The sequence below is a fragment of the Dunckerocampus dactyliophorus genome, chromosome 21, assembly GCF_027744805.1.
Source record: "Dunckerocampus dactyliophorus isolate RoL2022-P2 chromosome 21, RoL_Ddac_1.1, whole genome shotgun sequence".
In the NCBI taxonomy this organism is placed as follows: Eukaryota; Metazoa; Chordata; class Actinopteri; order Syngnathiformes; family Syngnathidae; genus Dunckerocampus; species Dunckerocampus dactyliophorus.
The window spans coordinates 8,611,103-8,633,184 of NC_072839.1; the positions used below are offsets into that span (position 1 = coordinate 8,611,103).

The following is a 22,082-nucleotide window of genomic DNA, read 5'->3' on the forward strand; positions in this document are numbered from 1 at the left end:
GTCTCATCATTTTTTCCATGACTGCCATACCACACCGGCTAGCTACTAGCCGGCCAGCGACTAGCTTCACCACACACTCACCTGTAGCGCCTCGGCGGTGCTCTCGGACACCACCAAAGGTAAGGCTACATAGTCAAAATCCCGCCAGTGCTGCTGTGTTTTTAATTTCTAAGTTTAGAAAACTTAACGCTAGGTGTAGGTGTTTGTTTCTATGATGTTGCTATGTGAAATGCAATGCGCTGAGCAAGGAAGCTCTGATAATGCTTCGAATGGCCGAAATTCGTGAAATACTTTAAGTGTTACGTTATCATGAATGTACCTGTTACAACATAGTTACAGCATGGATATGAAACCATAAAACCTTGTTGGAGGTTTTTGGAGTTGTTTTAATAGCGGCCTTTGTCGGCAGCATGGTTGTATCCCATTACGTGCACTACTGAGCTGTTGCTTTTGGACGCACAGAAAAGAGAAAGACATATGTGTTCATGTCTCACATAAGGATGATGGGTAAAGTTTAAAAAAAAAGTGCAGTTTGGCTTTAAGATGTAATATTTGACAGTAATATAGAGCAACTGATTTTTACGACCAAATGACCAAGAAAGAAAAACAAACCTTTTCATTCCACCAACTCAAAAGATGAAAACGAAGACGAAGGTCTGGCACCCCTGATACCCTGACTAGCTTGCTGGTACACCGGTGATCTTCCGTTTTGTTCCATGAAGTTTCTCTTCATGCATGTAGTTTGGCATCGGCATCAGCATTTTTTATTTTGATCCTGCAGTATTTATGGAATTGCAGCAAAGACACACACACGCACTGTGCACGTGTATGTGTGCACCCCCAATAAAACTGTAGAGGAGTGAATTGGCTACGGTGCACGTGCATACCCGTCAACCATCCCGTTTCTTGCAGGGGGTGCATGGGAAAAAAGGACTCTCCCAAATTTTCTGGAAAATTGCTGTTATTTACGTGCACACATGCGCATGTGCCCATACCAGTGTCGATCCGTACACATACCAGTGTCTATGCCCCCCAGCAGCTACCCTAAAGCTGTACATCTGAGGGAAACACTGAACAGGCAATATTTGAAGTCATTTGAACATGTTTCTTTTCGGGATTGAAATGTGACTTCCAAGTAGAGGTGGTCCTTGGAAGACGGGTCAAAAGCTAAGACGACTTTTGATGTAAGTCAAATCTGCTCACTTCCTGAATCAACATAAGGCCCACTGGGATACAGTGTTGATTCTGGTCTTCCGGCCAGAGCTCAACTACTTTGATTAGTTATCTCTGTCGCTTTCATAGGAGCAGATCCTTTTACATTGTCAAGGATACCATCTTTATCCTCATCACAGTTGAACGACTAAGAGCAAAAGTGCAGCCGATATTGGTGGGTGTTTCTCCTCTCTCAAAGCTTCTGATTAAGTGTATTTTCACTTCCGTGGCGATGGCTTTTCTTTTACTAAGCGCGCTTCCCCCAGAAGAGCCTGCCTTGCGCTTGGTAGACATAATAAAGTACAAAAAGTGGCTTAATAAGCAGCCGTGTGCTGTGAATGAGACGCACACTGTACAGCGTCCATCCGCGACGCTCACTTTCGAGCACTGCACTGCCACTGCACGCATCTTTGCAGAGTTTATCTTCCGCTGTGTGTGCTGAAACAGGTCCAGTGCTTACAGACCAAAATGAACTAATGTATGGGGATGCATACATAACCACAACCATAACCCGAGAACCACCTGTATTTTAATGAGTGCCTTCCAGTGGGTTTCTGCTGTGTTTGTGTTGTCTGTCTGAGCAGCCTGCAGGCTGCTCATCAGTGTGATGATACGTCCTGCTAGCTTCCCCTTTCACTGTCACTGCGGTTTGCACACAAGCCAACAACTGCAAATGATTCTCCACTAATTTGCTAAGTGTGTTCCTTGGCAGTGGAGTCTTGTGTACAGTAGGTGTCATCTAAATACTACAATCATAAAAATGCTAATCGTGGAAGACAAACACGTACAGGATCTTCTCTCAATTATATTATTGCAGCCTTAGAGAAGGCTGTTCACAGCCATCCAAAGCTATTGGCGAGTGATGACCCTGACTAAGCCATTTTCTGCTGCCTGTGCATTCTCTCCCTCTGCCAGAAGGAGCTTTCGGTGTCCTCACAGATGCCAGTATTTCATGCTTTGGGCACGCAGGCTTTCACTGTCAGGATGCTTGGCGGCGTGGAGAGCATTTGGAGGAAAGAAAACAAAGGGTCCTTTCTTCTCAACAACTGGCTAAATACGCCACAAAGACGTTCCAAAGCGAACAATGTAATCTGCTTTCTGATCTCAAATGAGTGAGTAAATAGTGGCTGATGCTTCTATCCAGGAGGTTCTTTTTCAGAATGGGACAGGAACATCAGAGAGGATCACTTGACCCAAACATGCAGGTTCAAATGAAATGCCCGTAGCATGTGAGAGATGAAAATGAAAATGAATATTGGATAACGGTAGATAAAAATGAGCTCTGGGGTCTCGAGGCTGTGAGGTGCATGGAGTTGTTTGATGGTACTGTGAGACTGCAGTCAAGTTAACTCAAATAAGCATTTTGTTCAAAAACTGCCAGCCTAGATACAGCAGAGACGTGCTACGGCATTATAAGTCTGCCTGATTCCACTAAATGTGCCTGAATCAATTTAACATGCTCATCAATACACTCCGCTAAGCGCCATGACAATCAGCCATCGTCCTGCCAGAAGCTAAACACATGCAGGTGAAAATGCAGACTATCAGTCTGCTTCATCGGGTTTCCAAAGTTGTATTTGCTGAGCTTACCACAAGAAGCAAAACACGATGGTGTGCCGTAAAAATGCACTGATTGATCAACCGTCCACTTCCTTAATTTTGGGATCAGCCAATGCATACGTATTAACCCGACCTTATCCACCGATCTTTTCTACCACTGCGAAGGTCTGAAAGTCAGCCACTGTTCCTTTTTGCTCTGTGAGACTGACAGCAAGTAATCGAGCTTCGGCTAAAGCTGGCCAGAGCAAACAGCCATGCAGATGCCTGCTGTTTGCACTTATAGGCAGTGACAAAAGCAAAGCTACTGTAACCGCGGGAGACTTCAACATACAACACACTTCTGGCCTTCAAATTGTGTGTGGTAACAAAAATAGGGTGTCAGAAATCCAAATTATTATTTTTTTTACTAGATTTTTTTTTATTTATCAAACAATAAATCCAAATAACTTACAGAGGAATATTATGGAGTTCATGGCATTGGACGTCCAGCCATTTTCGGTCGCTGTGTGCATTTTATTTTTGCTAAGAGGCTCAGATCAACTCTACAGTGTGAAACCTGTGAAAAATAAAAAATAAAATAAAAAATATTAAAAAAATATTTTTAAAAATGTGAAAAATAAAAGACAAAAAAAAAAATGATAGAATAGTAGCTTGAACAGACATTTTCATTTATATTTGAGGGAACTACCTCATGTGTGTATGTGTATGCTGTCTGTTACTAAAAAAAAAAAAAATCAACCAAAATCTGAATCAGAAGGTCAGGATTTTTAGAGATTGGTGATTGGTTAGAAAATTGTAATCGCTACTCCCCAAGTGTATAGAAGCACAGCTCCAGTCATGGCAAAAATGATTAGCCCACCCTTGTTTCTTCATTTTGTTGTTCATTTTAATGCCTGATACAACTAAAGGTACAAATATAACAATGACAACAAAAATAGCTCATAAGAGTTACATTTTTTGGCAGTACAATGCTACAGCTATTCATGTAAGAACTTAAGTGATTTTGGTTATTATCAAGAAAACCATGGAAGTTGCTAGATATCAGCTCTTAAATTCAACTCTTATGAGCTATATTTGTTATCATTATTATTTTTGTCCAAACAAATGTACCTTTAGTTGTACCAGGCATTAAAATGAATCAATAAACTGAAGAAACAAGGGTGCTCTAATCATTTTTTCCATGACTGGATGTGGACAGTGTCCCTGTCCATGGTCCTGAAATCAATACCCAAGCTGCACTAGCTTTTGTGGGTACACCCATTCATCTGCCCCTCTTTCTCTGTGACAAACACACACGCAAAAACACACACACAAACAGTTCCAGCCAAAAACAAAACCTCCCTCCAAATCTCTTGTCCTGAACTCAATCCAAAACCACTTTCATTACGTATATGGAGATTATCTATACTAAAAATGCTGCCTTTCTGCAAAGGCTGCGTACAGACATGAGTGGTGTCCTGGAAAAAAAAACAAAACATGCCGACCAATAAGAGGACAAGAAGCCGGCTAATTCCACCACAGACTGATGCCTGACCTCCAGCTGTCTGTTCATTTTGTGCTCAATTAGCAAAGAACTCTCCCGATTGCATGTGGGGAAAGAGCTCATGACCTTTCTCTTTCGACACTCATTTAATTACTCATTTTTAAATCACAAAAAAGGGACATGTTATTAAAGAAAACATGGACGTGCGGTTCTTTTTGTGCATTCAATTGCAAAGTCTGAGTGACCTTTGATCTTATTCCTCCTCAGGGTGTCTCCAGGTTACATTTGGAGGAACTAGAGGCATCCACAGATGGAATGAGTTTCAAATGGGCCGACAGGCAACCTGCAAATCACGCCTGCAGCCACTGAGGTGTTGGAAAATTGCTTCCTGGAAAAGTAGAAAAAGGAGCCTAAAGGCTTGTGATGGTTTATAGATACCAAACAGACCAGGCCTAAAAAGACACAGTATTAACAAAAAGACTGAACATAAAGAGAAGTGTGTCCATCAGTGACCCCCCTCAATGAGGACGAGCATCATTGTCTTGATCTTGTCTTTCCCTGCCGGCCTCTTTGGCATCTGTTGTGTTTTGTTTCTCCACATCATTACAACCTGCCTTTGAAAATGCTCAAGTCTGCTAATGAGAGATTTACAATCCCGATGAAGATAACATTATATACAGTATGTCACAAAAGTGAGTACAGCCCTCACATCTGCACATATTCTATTATCTTTCCTCGCTGGATTAAAACGTGATAAGATTCCTCTGCACAGAAGTCTATCAGACTGTGAGCTCCGGCATCGTTATTATGGCTGATAATGAACGTAATATGCAAGGGCCGTGCGCGAGGTGGGTTTGGAACCACAAATGAAGCGCTTACGACACACTGTTTGCTGGGGTCTCTTAAGTTAAGCGTTTTGCTTCTCAAAACAGTCACAAAAAAGTCACACCTCTCAACATCTCTCCATTCGTGTCGCAGTGCGCTGACGCTTGTCCACTGTTGTGGATGTGTTCCACAGTGTTGACATGAGCGGATGAAGACCGCTGCGATGCTAACTCTCTTGCGTCGCATGACTGTCTTACTACGTCCAACCTCGGCAGTAATGGCGCCCTGCGAGAGGCCTTGCTTTTTGCCGCTCAACGATCTGACCGTGTTCAAAGAGAGAAAGCTTTTTTGCCTTTGCCATCAAGAGATGCATGACAGTGTGGATACCTGACAGAAAATGACATTGAATCCACATTTTTGCCAAGATTTTGGCTTTTAAAGCTGTGGTCTTCAACTTTAGATCAGCTGATGGAAGCGCTTGAAAGGTTTCTCGCTTCTGTAATTGATGCCTTTTTCACTTTAATGCTTGTTTGCATAAAATTGCTTACTCAAAACATTTTTTTGTCTCACTCCCATTTCTTCTTTTTGCATTTTGGAAGTCTTCTTAGAACCTCCTTATGATCCAACAGTGCAAAATGTAAATTATTGCAATTTTTCAACCGGTCTTAAATTTTTATACGTGTATATGTATATGTATATATGCATACGCACATGTACACACATACACACACGCACGCACCATCTGTCATGCTGTACCCATCCCGGAGCTCGCTTTCCTTCCCAGTCCTGCCGTGACACATGCTCGCTAATGAATCCACAACTTTGTTAACGGCTCATGAAGGCGGTTAGTATGCTGGTCATAGCTAGATTTACCACTTTGTAATGGACTGATGGCATTGATTCAGACTGCCTGGTTTGCAGCGCTGACCTCCACCTGCTCTGTGGCCCCCGCCATCATGGTGTCCATCTGCCTCCTGCACTCCGCCATGTTTATGAAACATGGTTCACACTCTTTTACACCAACAATAAAAGCCTGTCACTTCCAAACATTGAATGATTGTGCGCACACATTGTCTACCGTTTCACACCAACTGGGGGAAAGTGACTTGCCAGGAAACAAAAGCTATAAAAAAAAACACAAGAACAAGAAGAACAAGGACCCTCAGAGGATACAAAACGATGCAGGTGCAAAGTGAAGCACTGCATCAATTACAGAAGCGAGAAACCTTTCAAGCGCTTCCATGTTTACCTCATTCTAGTGCAGTTATGTCCAAATCTTTTTACTGGAGGGCCACATTAGGTTGTCTGGGGGGGCCAGTATACACCAGTCAAAAGTTTCCAGGTACAGGTACGTAAATTACAGTATCTCCATTTCATTTTCACTTGCTCAGATAACATCATTAATATAATCATGTTTAATACCCACAATTTGACAATAAATACTTATGGATGTTACTGTAGCCAAGTTTACAACAACAAAATGAATACAACATGATTTTCACTTTTAAAAACCTACTCACTGCTATGAATGAGGTGTGTGCAAACGTTTGATTGGTAGTGGAAACATTTCACACCTGTACAACAATTGTAACTTCCCACCTGCAATTATTTGTCTTATTTTAGTTGTAAAAGAGCTTGGGTAACATCTGACTGTTGTTTTTCATTACTGCATGTTACAAGTGTTAATTGTGTATAATATGTGACCACCTCAAACAACAGGTTTTTTTTGTGAATAAGACACTAAGAAAGTGCATACTGTAAATTAAGGATTTGGGGTTTACTTGTCCGATAATATCAACCACCGATAATTATCAGCCCAATATTGGCATACAAGTGTGATATCAGTAGTGATGGGTCCGGGAACATGGAGCAAAACCCCATGTCGGTGCGCGTATCGCTTTAAGAAAAAGTCACATGACTGATACAGTTGCTGTTTCGCCTGTCTGTGAGACGCCGAAGTGTGTCTATAAGGAAGCGTTTCCGACTTCTGTCATCGGGGTGCAAGGTCTCGGCAATAAGAACAAATCTTTTGAAGCAAAATTCTTCGATTGAATCCAGTCTGACATGGAGAATGAAATAAAAGAACTATTTTCCCCGTGTGGGACCATTTTGATCTTGTATGGGCAAATAAGCCATTTGGTTTTCTTTCCTTATTTCATCCCGTTCCTCTGAAACAGTTCATCTCCTCTTGAGCTGACAGAATTCATCTGCATTTCAGTCACTCTTAAATGTCCTATTTGTTTGACTGAATTGTGCTACTAACGAAAAGCACATCATCAATGCACATAAAAACAGTATATAGAAACATAGAAAACATTTGACTACTTCCTCAGATGTAGTTGATGTTAAATTAATTTAATACTTCAATTCAATTTACTTTCCATGTTATGACACACATTCATTTATTGACTGTATATTTTAAAGACATAAAAGCTATTTTAAACTTCAATAAAGATATAAAATAAGGCAATCATTTCAATATTATTGGACACAGTAGGTCATTGAATCAATATGTCAGTTGAGTCTCTCGACTAGGGGTGAACTGGGACAAATATCGGTTTCTGCATGTTATGGTTCAAGGATCAGACTTGCATTTTCTGCCTTCCAAGAGTGGAATACGTACCACAGTTTTACACTAAAAAGACATGTGATGTCACACATCGGTTGATATCGGTATCAGAAATTGAGAGCTGGACAATATCGGCATATGGGTTTCGGTATAAAAGCCAATATTGGACATCCCTAGGACTTACATTTTTGAATATCAAGAGTGTGTGACCGTCCCTCCTTTCTTACTTCTCAGACGACCTCCATGTGTTTTGCAATCAAGCAAAAATACGCCAAACAAGGGGACACACAAAAACAAACAATAAAAACACCCAAATGCCTAATATACATTTTCTGCTGAACTTTGTTGTAGAACGCTTGCTTCTCCGATCCTCTCCATCACACAGGCTTGTGCTGCTCGGTAAACAAACCCTCAATCTGCCTCGTCTTCCTCGAGCTGCGGCCTATGATTACTGCAACAACACGTACAGTATATCACTAAAAAAACATAGCGTTTATAGCTTCAGATAATATTTGGAATTATTGACATTTCAATATTTACCGTCATTTAAAAATAGCATTGCCAATACTGTTGCCGGCTACAGATTCCACGATAAAAGTAAAAAAAAATAAAAATGAGAAACGTTCGGCGGACCAGATTAAAAGCTTAATGGGCCAAATATGGCTCGCGGAACGTAGTTTGCTCATGTCTGACCGAGTGGGAAAGCTCTCGTCACAGGAGAGCCATGACTGCACTAAAGTGCTCGTGCCTTCTAGGACGTAAGCTATAGAAGTGGAGACCTAATCAGATTAGTCATGAAACAGAATCAGCGTGCTGAAGAAGGGGTTAACTAGCCTGCCTCACAACCTTTTTGTTAGCAGATGACCAGTCAAGCTTTGGTGAAGATAATCCCTTCAACAGCTGGACTAGAAGCTCCAACAAGAACAGAGTCAACACATGCAGTGCCGTTTGGTTTCATCATGGGGAGGAACAAAGCTGTAATCATCATCAAGGACGCCATCAGATGATTTCGCATCTACAGCATCTCCTCTAATGCAACAACCTTTCTAATACAATGATGAACACACATTTGTTTCTCAGCACCTCTTTCTCATGCTGCCGCTCATTCACGGGCCCTCATGCCTGATTTAGCCAGCGCCTTGGGCTTGCAGCGAGGCTGTGGTATGGAGGGCCATGTAAATGTCACCATCTCTGAGGCAGAGCTCTGCAGAGCGTGAAATGAAATCTGGCAGAGTTTTGGGGCCTTGCCTTTCCTCACAGTGTAAAGACAACGTAGAGCTGGACCCTCTATTACTGATGCTGGAATAATTACTTCCCCCAAACGAGGTTATAGCTCCAAAAAGAAATTGATTATTATTATTATTATTATTATTGCTGTGGTGAAATCTGTTATCTTTGCTAATCCAACCTAATCCTCTGGTTTATGTTGCCAGATCAGATTAATGTGTAGAGTACACATGTACATGTAATAGGATGCTTCCCGTCTAAGGAACTCCATATATAAGAGTCATATCTTAATTCAAACTGTGATGGCCAATGTAGCCTCGTTCTTTGAAAGCCCCCACACTGGTAGGAGATGTGAGGGTGTGTCTTTACTGCCCCACATACAGTCGAGAACAGCTTCCAGCTTCTGCTGACGCCACTTTGAATCAGCAGCTCATTGTGAGGCAGGAGCAGCCTGAGCTCTTACGAGGCTTGAGAAAAGGACGTCAGAAGTGAGATGACTCGCGCTGACTTGACAAAGCGCTGTCAGCGTTTGGGCGAGCTCAGTATGATTTTCCATTCAAAAGCGAAGGGATCAATTGAATGCCTGTCATGGTAAAATATTTGCCTTTGAAAATCCCCATTGTTGCAGTGACCCTTATCACCGCTGGTCAACCCCCATCCAGGCACTTAAAGCCCAGCTCTTCCTCAAATAGGCTCCTCAATTCCATTTAGAGCTGGACCTTTTTGCAGCTTATCTCAGCCAACGGCTTCTTAAATAAAGCTCCTTGCTTTAAATAAACCAGAGCTGTGACCAGGGAGACTTTCTTGGACAGTGATCATGTGACAGTCTGGCCCGCCTTTGGCAACACTAACACCTTTAACGGCTTCAGTTAGACTAGCGGTGTCCAAAGTGTGTCCTGGGGGGGCGGCTGCATTATACAGTATCCTATACATAAAATGAAACATGGAGGAGAATTAGGGTCACACTGAACACTGGGACTGTGGGTACGGTGCGTGCCGAAAAAAACATCAGCACCTTGATTTAATGAAAGCAAATAGGTAGAGCTTCCCATTGGGTAATTTCTGCATGTGTGATGTCCATCCATCTATCCATCTTCTTTCACTTATCCGAGGTCGGGTCACGGGGGCAGCAGCCTAGCCCAGATTTCATCTCTGCGGCTACTTCATCCAGCTACTCCCGGCGGATCCCCCGAGACGTACCCGGGCCAGTTGAAAGACAAAGTCTCTCCAACATTTTTCCTGGGTTTTCCCTGAGGCCTTCTACCAGTTGTAGCTCCTCCTCAGTGTGGAGGAGCAGCGGCTCTGCTCCGAGTTTCTACCAGATGACATTCTATAATGCATGCATATGCCTAAATATTTGTCATTTACTGAGCAATAAGGAACTCTGGTAATGAACGACTGACCACGCAAGAGAAAATCGAGCACTGTGGCTCAGCGATGCGCAGCAGCTATGCGGAACGACACTTATTGTAACTGTGATCACACGCTCGCCCACTACGTGACAATATACGTCAGCTCTCAGCGTCAAGGAGATCTTCATCATAACCCTGATTCATCACTGTACTCCTACAGCAATAGCCGCCAAGGAATGGTCAAAAACTGGCCAGGAGGGACACCGGCAGGGTAACGCTATCCTACAGCAGACATGAGCACTGTAATGGGTTTAGTCAAACATGAAAGCCACTGCTGATTATACTGTCATTAGTTCCATGTTATTGCTCATCAAATAGAGCTTTTGCAGCGACTCCATTTCCATGCCTGCCAGAGTCTTTAGCAACTCCTGTCAAAACTTGATCTTGTCAACTTTCTTTTACCAGAGATGTCAACCATCGCCTCTAATCACTATCAGCGGAGCAGACGAGCCATCTAAGCCTTCCTACAGCTTTGGTCTGCAAGAGGACCGAGTCTGTGGGTTTAGCATGCTGACATGCAAACCGACTTTAGATTAGATTAGATGAGTTTATTTGTAGGGGATAATGCAATTTCATAAAACATGCTAATACATGCGTTAAGAAAGCCAGAATTAGCCAAGAGGCTTTCTTCATCTTTAGTCTCCTTTGGTACAAAGACAAATAAGTAAGAACTCGCATATTGCTATTTGTAGACATGAGGTAAAGATTTGAAAATACCATACTAAAATGATTTAGCACTGTCCTTGCAACAATTTATAAAATGGGACAAACTGAAGATGAGTTCAGTCTGAATGAGATGAAAAAGACATTTATTTTCAGGAATGACTGACCTCCGCTGGTACTTGTGGAATGATTTTTTCCAAGAGTAGATATTTCACAAGCCTGTCATGAGAGAATACCGTCAATAAAATTGACCCATCATGTCAGCAACTAGCAGTCAGTCAGCATTTAGACTAGCAAAAATCACAGCCCGAGTGTCGTAACAAATAGTACTTAACATGCAGCAGCGGATTCCTGCACGGAACAAAACAAGCGGGAGTGAGTCCCCTGCAGGATTCTGGCCAGAGGCCTCCCCCGTGGATTATGTTAGCCAACAATGCTAGTGGCCTTTCACAGTCAGGACATGCTCCAGTAGCTGGAAGGCAAACAAAGATGCTTGGCTTTCCTTTGCTCTCCCAGCAGGAATGGAGTTGCTCTTTTAAAAAGGGAACAACACTATGTCGAACATCAACACATGACTTCTCTACTTCCTGGTGAGTGAAATAACTGACACAGTGACCATTCGCATGAAACAACAGTAGGATACAGCAGTTATCATTGACATTGGCTTGCACGCTGCCATTGGCTCATTGACTGACAGCCTCGTGTTTGCGGTAGTTGTCAATTTAACCATTTTTAAATCAGATTTCTTTAACTGAGCATCCCTAATGCCTTGTACATACAACATGTGTTATGGACAGTAAAGCTTTCACTGCACTGTGCATGCACAGTACCTCAAAAGTGAGTACATCCCTTGCATTGCTGCAATATTGTATTATAGCTTTTCATGAGACAACACTAAAGAAATGACAATACAATAAAATGAAAAGTAGTCAGTGTACAGCTTGTATAAGAGTGTAAATTTACAGTCCCCTAAAAATAATTCGACACACAGCCATTAAGGTCTGAACCGCTGGCAACAAATGTGAGTACACCCCAAGTGAAAATGCAGTTTTCCCTTCCTTCCAGTTAGTGTTACAAGGTGTCAGGTGAGGCTGGGCGATTAATAGATAAATAACCAAAACTGACATTAAGAGCTTCTAATTGCCGTAAAACTGGCATGTCGGTTATTTCTTTTTTTCCCCCTGTAGTTACACGACAGGCTGCCAGGGGACGCAAAACATCAGGACTGCCACAACACCGACAGAAAAAGTAAACACATAACACGATCCCATCCAGTCTGACTGCTACACAGAAACGTGGAGAAAGAATCAAACCGCGGCACATTCGTAAAGCCTATGGAGTCAACAGTACAAAGCGAGCAGCTTGTTCCCAAAAGGGACTCTGTGTCAGTTGTTTGGACACACTAAGGCTTCGAAGGGATGACGTCGACCAAAAAGTAGTGCAAACACTGCAGAAAAATAGGTTCTGTGTCCAAACGTAACAAATCCAACCTTTTTGAACCCTTGGAGAAAAATCATGTTACCGAATATGAGCACATATGGCACAAAACAAGAGAGCCACAACTGAACGCCCGGCGATTATTTTATTCTGTATCAGAATATTGATTTATTTTGCTTACAAGAAATATATATATTTTTCAATTGGCCTTTTTTTTTTTTAAAGAAAATCAAAGATTTCCATTCTATTTGTGTTTTCAGTTCCATTGTTCCAATAAATAACCCTAAATTGTTCATTTGTGCATATTCATTTCACTTATTACAAAATTCTACAAATATTTACAGAACAAATCGTTGAAAATCTAGGTTGGAGGGTCAATTAATCGTGATTTTGACTTTTGCCAAAATCGCCCAATCAATTTGGTGTTATTGCTCTCATAAGGGTCACTGGAAGTTCAACATGGCACCTCATGGTAAAGAACTCTGGGGATAATAATCAAATGATGATAATCAAATCAATTAACCACACGATTAATAAAAATGGGGTGTAAGGATGCGTTTTAATAACGATTTGATTTATATCACGATTCATGGTTGCCAAAACAATTCAAGGACGATATTGGTTATTTAGAACGATACGATTTAGTAACTTTAAATCAATTCGGTAACTTTTTAGCCAAAAATTCAACCAGTTTGACTCTGAAATAAATAACTGGATACTGAACAGTGCAGGTGAAGTTTCCTAGATTCCCATTGTTTTTTGTTAGCGAATCAGGTATAAATTATTAATAATGCTGACATACTTAAGAATAAATTATCAATGAGTACAAAAAAACTGATAAAAATGCAATACAGAATCAGGATGAACAGATGGTGGTATAGCTTGCCAATGCAAACCTGTACTTTGCACCCAATGAGGGACATTATGCAAATTACTCAGCAAATGAATGTGGTATGCTATCTTCAATTAGGTGATGAAACTTTATCACCTGTACAGCCGATGGAAGCAGGGGCTTTTTTGGGGCTAATAATCCTCCTGATCAGAGCAGCCATTTGAAAGAACCGCGCAGCAACAAGCAAGAATAAACTGACAGAAGTTTTGCCGCACACGTTAGGAATGTTACAAAATTTTGAAATATGTCAAATCAAGTCTGTGATTAATTCTGTTCAATAAAACATGACTTGAATTTTAATTTGATACCTCACTTCTCTACCCCAAGTATTAAAGAAGTTAAAGCTAATTTTGTACCCGAAAATAGTGCCTTTGGTTGCCATTGCTTTAATATTGAGTCAAGACAAAAGCTGTGATCGACCCACGGACCTTGGCAAGTACAACCATACTACAAAATATATCATAACTAAGGCTGTGACATTTGTTTTAAAAATCAACAGAGTATCCAATTACATTTTTTTGATAATCAAAAAGTCCAGGGAAGAAAATCAAGTGTAATAATGCAGCACTACTAACTGCATGTACACAGTAGTTCCAAGGCAAAATTAACATATTTCACACCATCAGATTTGAATGAAATTTCATCTGAAGATAGATATTAAAGCAAATTTATATCCTACATACCTTTTATATTGTCCTGAAGCTCCAATCCATGAGTTTGAAAGGCTTAAAGTTGGGCTTTACTGTATACGAATGAAAATACACCTGATGTCATATGAAAAAATTGCATTTTTCAGGACGTCCCCACAGACTCTCTTAATCGAGTGCGCTGCACAGTGTTAAATATATGCATCGCTAAAATACAGGGATTGTATTTGTAACATTCCTACTTATGTTATTTGACCTGGACAAGCCGCGCTGGATGATGACTGGACCGTACCGTCCAGAGGCGTACAAGACGTGCTTACTTTGCATATTGTCCCATAAACGTCACCTAAAAGGAGTTTCAAATCAGGACAGGTGAGTTAAATAGGAATACTCAATGAAGTGAATGAACTGACGAAAAGAAGAAGCGAACCAACTGTGTTTCACAGGTCAACTACAACTCCCATCACCACCACATACCCAGACGACAATGGCGTCACCGACAGGCAGACTGTAAAGTTTAACATTGTTATCATTAAAAGCGCTAAAAAAAATCACATCCATATAAAGCCTGCCGTGCTTAAATCCAATGCTTCATTTCCCAGTATCGGTTCAAATGATTGATTACCTTTTAAACAATGTTAGATCGATATATATTTATATATTGTCGTCCTGAATGGAAACTTGAGAACAGATCGATCTAGTTGAATCGTAGGAACATAAATCGATGCATCGATGTAGTGAATGAATCGTTGCACCCTTAAAAAAAAAACAAACCTGATAATTTTGCCGGCATTGATATATTGATGTGCATGCATGTTGTTTTCCTCCTCTCTCTCTACCAAACAGGCTGGATGACAAGAGAGTTCACTCTGTGCATCTGTCTCAACACCTGATTCTATAGCGGAATGGAGTGAACTCTTTGTTCCAGTGGGGAGAGGCGGGGCGGTAGTGAGTGTTCACTCGCTTGCTGCGTGTGTCGTGTGCTACACGATCCAATACCTTCTTCGTGCCTTTCAATTTCAGCCCATTTGGGCATCGTCATTTTGTGACATGAAAAAGTGTGCGACAAAAATAATTCAATTAGATAATAAAAAAACAGAGGAACTAACGTTTCAGCTGCCAAGTATAACATTAACGTATTTTGCTGCATCCAAAGCTTGGGCCCAACTCCGACAAAACGCTACACCTCATTAAACGTAAACACTGTATTCCACACACACAAAGTCGCTAAAAGTGCATCAAGGAAGTGTATATGCTGACATCCGCTTTGACACACAATGTGACACTGATTCAAAATCAGAAATATGGCGTAGCATCCGTGGTACGCGTTATGGTTCGTTTTTTTACAGATCTATTTTTTCTAATCAATACGCTTTGGGGAACTATTATTTTACATCATGTTTCTGCGGAAGGTGAAGTGTGTTACTCTTGTGCTAACTGACAACGCATTGAAGAAGACGAGTGCAACTTTGTTTCCAAAGACTTATGCAGATACTGCTTTTTATTTCTTGTTTTTATTGTTGTGTGCACTTTTTATTTTAATGTTTTTTTCTTAAAAGAGATGGTGTATTTTTGATTGTTTTAGGTGATGAATGGGATTTGTATTTATTTTGTTGATTTATTTATTGTATTTTCATTGGGGTTTCTTTGTCTTTTTGTGTTTGTTTAATTTATTATTTTGTTTGTTTGCTCGTTTAATTTTATTTAAAGCTCTTGACAATCAAATTACAACGTTAAATACTCTTGAGAAAATAAAGTTTATTGATTTTGATACGGTGTACTCTCATTATTATGGCATATATTATCAGTAGATTAATGAAAAAATGGTCTCAAAATAATGTTGACAATAATATCGTTTATCGGCAATAATTTGTAGGACAATTATCATCCAGCAAAAGGCCTAATTGTTGCTCTACATAAAGATGTTCTAGGCTCTCAGAAGATTGCCAACACCCTGATTTGAGCTGCAGCATAGTGTGTGTTGAGTTATTTTGAGAGTTAAATTTACAGTTATCCAAACTGTACACTGACTAATTTCATTGTATCAAAATGTTGTTTCTTTAGTGTTGTCCCATGGAAAGATATAATAAAACATTAGCATCAATGTGAGGGGTGTACTCACTTCTGTGTGGGTATGTGCACTATGGCAGAGAAACAGGTGTGGAGTCAAGTCAAGCCTGAAGGCCTGAGCGGGTATGAAGGAAACCGAAGGTAAACAAGGCTGTACTGTACATCAGGGATATCATAAGGCAGCCTGCTGCAGCACACACAGACAGCCCCCTCGGCAGATCAGCATGTAAGCAGCACAGTGACCTCAACGACAGACCAAACTTTGTTTTTTGTACATCCCAGTTTAGGATTCGGTAGGATTCGGTTTTCATCAAAAATGTAAACAAAAAATATGTACACTGTCTCGGTTAATGTCCAGCCAAACAGCATTCAAACAAAGCATCTACACGTTGGTGACTCAGTCTCTGTGACGAATGGATAGCGAATTGGGACAGTATATACAGATCCCGGCCAGAGAGTCCTTTAATCATCTTTATTGTGTGTGTGTGTGTGTGGTTTATTTGTTCATAGAACGCACACAGAACAATGAACAACTCCATTTTTGTCTCCTTTCTTCCTCCTAATAAGCAAGGTGCTCCCTGCGCTGAGCACCTCAAGAGCACTGCGTATTTGAGTGTATTTTTTTATTACGCTGTGCCAGAACTTTAATAAACAATGCGAGAAACACTACTGAATTCAACACAGAACTCATAGCAACGTATGAAGGAAGCGTCTGTTCCAATAGGATTGTCATGTAAAAGGTAGGACCCTTTAGTTGCAGGGGGAACGAGTCAGGCCAACGTGTGTAGTGATGATTGTACCTGCTGCTGAAGTTGACAATAAAGTCAACAAGCTCTATCCATCAGCTCTATAAGTTAAGTTTGAAACGGACTACAGCGTCCGCATGGCTCTTGCATCCTTCCCCTCCTCCCTACATGTTCACCAAGAGTCTTCAATAAAAGGTAAAAGCGATGTTAAAGGAAAACTGCACCTTTTTTTTTAAATTTTGCCCATCATCCACAATCCTTATGTGAAACATGAACACATATGTCATATGTCACATATTAAAACAGATAAAGCAGCTCATTAGTGCACGTAATGGGATGCACCTACGCCGCCTACACAGACCGCTATTGAAACACCTCCTGAAAATGGAATACTTGCAGTATTTTCTGTATTTCGACCATTCAAGGAATTACCGGAGCGTCCTTGCTCGGCGCATTGATTTCACATAGCAACATCGTAGAAACGAACGCCTACACCTAGCGTTAACTTTTCCGAACTCAGAAATAAATACATGGCAGCAGTGGTGGCATCTCAATATGCAGCCTTACCTTTTTGTAGTGTCTGAGGTGTTGTGAGCGCGACGCTGACCCGCTACGGGTGAGTCTGTGGTAAAGCTAGTCGCTAGCTGGTGTCTTATGGCGTCAATATGCCAGTAAAGTAGTTAGATCGGCGTAACAATGTTAATAATAATATTAATGTCGCTGTAGCTTGGTTAATATGCATGCCACATTATATGAAATGTAGCATTGTTGGCGCTTTTCGGATACTTTTTCAGACGACTTTATAGGGGGAATGAGTATGTCCCATACGTGCCGTGATGAGCTGGCTCTTTTTATCTCTTTTAATAACTTTAAAATGCACAGAAAAGAGAAAAACATATGTGTTGTACATTAGTGTAGCTCTAGCAGGACTTCCAGGTGAGTGAGAGAACACAGTGTCTTCCACTGCTGAGAAAGGCTGGTCATGAATTCAATTATTTTTCGGGTTATTAGCTAAGCCTTCTGACTGTCAAGCACATACGGGTGAGTCAAAAACTCGCCATACTCTGTCAAGTAGTTGTTCTTCAAATGCCATATTACATTCAAGCTTTTTAACTTGCTAGCCCTGCAAGATAGCTACCAACACATCCCACAAAAACAAAGTTCCACACGGCAGACATGATGTTTTTGTTTTGGCATGCCTGCGCACTGTGAAGGAAAGTGGGAGGAGCTCGATGCCGAAGTTGCCTAAACTCGTTAGTTAGGGTAAGACACTACCCAGCACGCATGAATCACTGCAGGCTGCAAGAGTGCTCGCCACAGGTGGTAGGCTTTTGTGATCGGTGTTGAAAGGCATTTATCAGCATATGCTGATCACGTGATTTTTCACGGAAATCGGCCTACACTGATTGGTGGCTGATCGATCGGAGCAGCCCTATAATGAATACATGTACTCTTCCACCCCAAGCAGAAAGTATATTTTATAAAGCTTTAAATCCTCAAAAGGCAGATCATCTAAAAGGGAAAGGATTAAAATGTGCAGCCTGTGTTCATGGAGAGTGAGTAAGGCAAAGTGTCTAAAGGGAAGTTCCTTTCTCTCGACAGACGTCACAATCTGGAGCATAAAAACGCCGGGTACTCCATAGGTTTCCTGAGGGTAACACTCAGCTTGTTCTCCTCGCTTGTTTGAGGGGAAAAAGGAATTAAAGCAGCCTGCTGACAGCTCCCATACGAGCAATCTAAGCAGCTAAGTGTGCAGGATGGAGCCCCTTTAAGACAAACTGGTATAAACAGAGCATGTCCTGTTCTCAGCCATCCATTGAGAGGTGACAAGACGTAGTGGGACCTGACGGGACGGGACCGCTTGGCAGAGCGGTGCTGTGCAATTAAAATTCAGCCAAAGAGAAGAAAAGAGCCTGCAAGCGAAGACCATCGCAGATTACACACACACACACACAAGCTGACTCATCAATGCTGTCATCCCCAGCATCATTACAACAGAACTGCAACTTCTGGCCTTGAGATAATAAAACCTCAGGCGGGACAAGTTATGAGTAACAGCTACAACATCCCTGTGCACTGCAAAACAATCTTAACCGCCATTGTTGCTGATTGTAAATGCTTTGAGGGGGCTTATAAATTACTGCTAGCCTTGGCATCCCTTCACCCTTGGGAGTTCACCTTCAATGGACCCTGGTAGAGTCCCATTTGGAATTCAGAGCTGGTTCTGGAATAATTAGGACAATATTACAATGTAGGATGAGACTTTCAGGGTCTGGACAAGGTCTTAATACATAGCGTCCCCTATTTGCCCTCACCTAATCATTGAATTCATCTAATATCTTCTATTCTCATCGTTATCAGGCAGGTTAGCTGTGTGAGAAAGATGCAGGAGGAGAAGATGCGAGTATCAGCAGCAAACAAGAAGAGGGTAGTTCATGAAGCAAAGGCAGGAGGTTGAGAGTTCAACACAGAGCCATCATTATCTGACAGGCAAAGAACGGAAGGCCGCTAATGATGGCTCCATCGCCCGGCCCCCGTGTGCCAAGCCAAATGCGGCGGGTGGCCTTCCCTAATGGGGCAGGGGGGCTGGTGGGGCCTGCGTCTAACTGGGAAAGCATGTTATAAGACACAGGCGGCAGAGGGAAGATCAACGGATTGTGGGCTGCCTCTTTGAGATAAGCCAAGAAAAGACGTCTGCCTTGCAGCGTTTTCCACAGTCAAGAAGATAAAGTTAAGGAGAGGATGAAAACCATGAAACATCTCATTAGTGTATTACTACCTTAACACTAATCTCCTAATGCTTTCTCCATACTCGGCTGACCTCTTCACCTCCTCCTGTCCATTCCTGACTAACTGGAGTCACAATAACAATTGGTTTTCTCACACATGACACACACACTAATAAGGAGAGTCTTTATGGCATAGAAATGAAATCATTTGCAGCAGGAGTCGTTAACGCCACATTCTCCTCCACGTTTCATGTTAGGAGACCCATTTCCATGGCAGCTGGAGTCAGTGCAGAGTGTCTTTTACATATGTGCCGCTCTTCATTTGTGCCAGATGAATTTCACGCACTACTACTTGTGGCAGCTTTGCAGCAACGGGAATAACACAACACAACACAACACAACACAACACAACACACACGCGCGCACACACACACACACACACGTAAATGCAAGCCAATTTACAAAGAGGCTCAGTGGAGCAAGAAGCCTCAATGAATGAAGTGGTGATGGTGATGATGGGGGACACAAATAAGGTTAATATTCAAGTGTCGCTGCAACATGTCAGCCTCAGAGCCACAAATAAAGCAGGTTTGTCAGCCTGGTCCGGTCAACTTGAACCCTGAAAGTTCCATTTCTCTTGCCTGCCTGAGAACTGGATTGGAATCCCCTACAGCCCCGATAACTTCAACATGTAGACGTGTGTAATATTCTACATTTGAACGCCTTTAGTAGTTCCACCATCATTTCAACTCAAATACTTTGTCTTATGTCGTTATCACTTCACGCTAAGTGGAGGAGGGACGACGAAGAGGTGCAAATTTTGCAATCCAGCAGGTAAAAACTTCATTATATTTACTTTACTTAATTTAAAGTGCTGTTGTCGTTGCTTTTCTTGAGAAAGTGAATTGTGCAAGAGCCGTCCAAAGCGAAGCGGCGTGACGTTAGCACATAAAATGTGCCTGGAAAGATGTTTGAAAGAAGTGCAACAATCCCAAGTGCAAAGAAAACCTCAGAGTGGAAGACGGCCAGGAGGGAATTTTGCGCATTTCTTTTCCTTACCTTGGCAACGCAGCAATTGGATGATGTGGAGAATATTCCTCTTATCGTGTGTGGAATGGTGCCTGTGCCAGGAGATGACTGCAGGCTGGATGCGGTAGGACGTCACTTGTGTGGCTGGAGTGTCCTCCTGCATCGCTCCGTGTGTTTGCCTGCAGACTTGACTGTGAGAACACAAGATGCACATGAAGGCACAGAACAAAACCTGGCCTGGATTCTCTGACTGGATCAGGCAGGGAAGCTATCGACACTCATCAATGTTAAATATTCCATAAGTAACTGTAGGAAATGCCACATTCAGACAACCCATTCAGCCAATGAAATGGCGAAGCAACAGGGGGCACTACAACTCTTAAGGTTCTTTTAACCAATCAACTGTCATTTCTGGACAATAAATAGTAAATAGAAGAGGCGGATTCATACAGGTGGACTCATATTGAAACTGAGGGACTACTACTGCTCCCAACATGTGGAACGATCTGTCTGAACACCAGGGGTGTTCAAAGTACAGCCGCAGGGCCAATTACCACCTGCAGTTTTTTATTGGCCACCCACCATTCTAAAAATACAATTGCCAAAACCCCCTCCCACCAAAAATGAGGGGGAAAAAAGCAAAAATGGCAGTTGCAGGAACAGAGGAAAAAAAGCAAAATACAAAAAGTGCACCAACACAAGGAGATGCTACAACAAAGAAAAAACAGCCTGGCGGGTAAACAAGCTAAAGAGGTTGTTAGCAAAAATGACAATTACAAAAAGAAAATCATAAAAAGTGACCCCAAAAGGAGGGAGCTAGGAGCAGCTTTTAAAACCCACTTTTACTCCTTGTTTGAATAACGATTCGTATCACAATTCGTGGTTGCCGATACGATTCAAGGACAATATTGGCTCATTGAGAACGATACGATCCAAAACGATTCAGTAACTTTAAATCGATTCTGTAACTTTTTAGCCAATCCGGTATCCGGTGTGACTGTGAAATAAATACCTTGATACTGTACAGTGCAGGTGAAGTTTCCTAGTTTCCCTCCCTTTTTGTAAGGGAATCCGGTATAAATTATTACTAATGCTGACATACTTAAGAATATGTGTTTTGTTAAAAATGCAACACAAAATCAGGATGAACAGAGGGTGGTATACCTTGCCATGATGAATTGTTTACTTTAAATTGCGCAATCCAAACCTGCACTTTGCACCCAAAGGTGAGGAACATTCTGCAAACTCCTCAGCAAATGAATGTGGTGTGGTATCTTCACTTTCTCACCTGTATGGGCCGAATGAAGATATTACATATTACACTTACTCAATCACCCACTCACAGTCAGGCACATCTTTGCTAGTATAAAGTGATGTCAACTATCCCACATTCTTAACCTCATCACTCCACATTTGTTCTGCCAGCACTGTGTGTGCGTGTGTGTGCGTGTGTGTCAGGGATACACATTCATGACTGACACGTTTCATGTATGTGCATACGTGTATGCGAGTCTGAAAATAGTGACAGTGGGAGATGACAACAAATGAATTGTGCACGGGAATACGGTGGTCGGCCCTCCG

General features: G+C 41.7%; 1 protein-coding gene across 2 annotated transcripts in view; it reads right to left on the reverse strand.

Annotated features, from left to right (window-relative positions):
* Positions 1-22,082, reverse strand: part of dlgap1b (discs, large (Drosophila) homolog-associated protein 1b) — a 194,670-nt gene that overhangs the window by 79,100 nt on the left and 93,488 nt on the right. For both annotated transcript variants that reach the window (XR_008567441.1, XM_054766333.1), the window contains exon 11: positions 20,532-21,789. The gene's annotated coding sequence lies outside the window, so the exon portion shown is untranslated. The remainder of the gene's footprint in view (positions 1-20,531; positions 21,790-22,082) is intronic.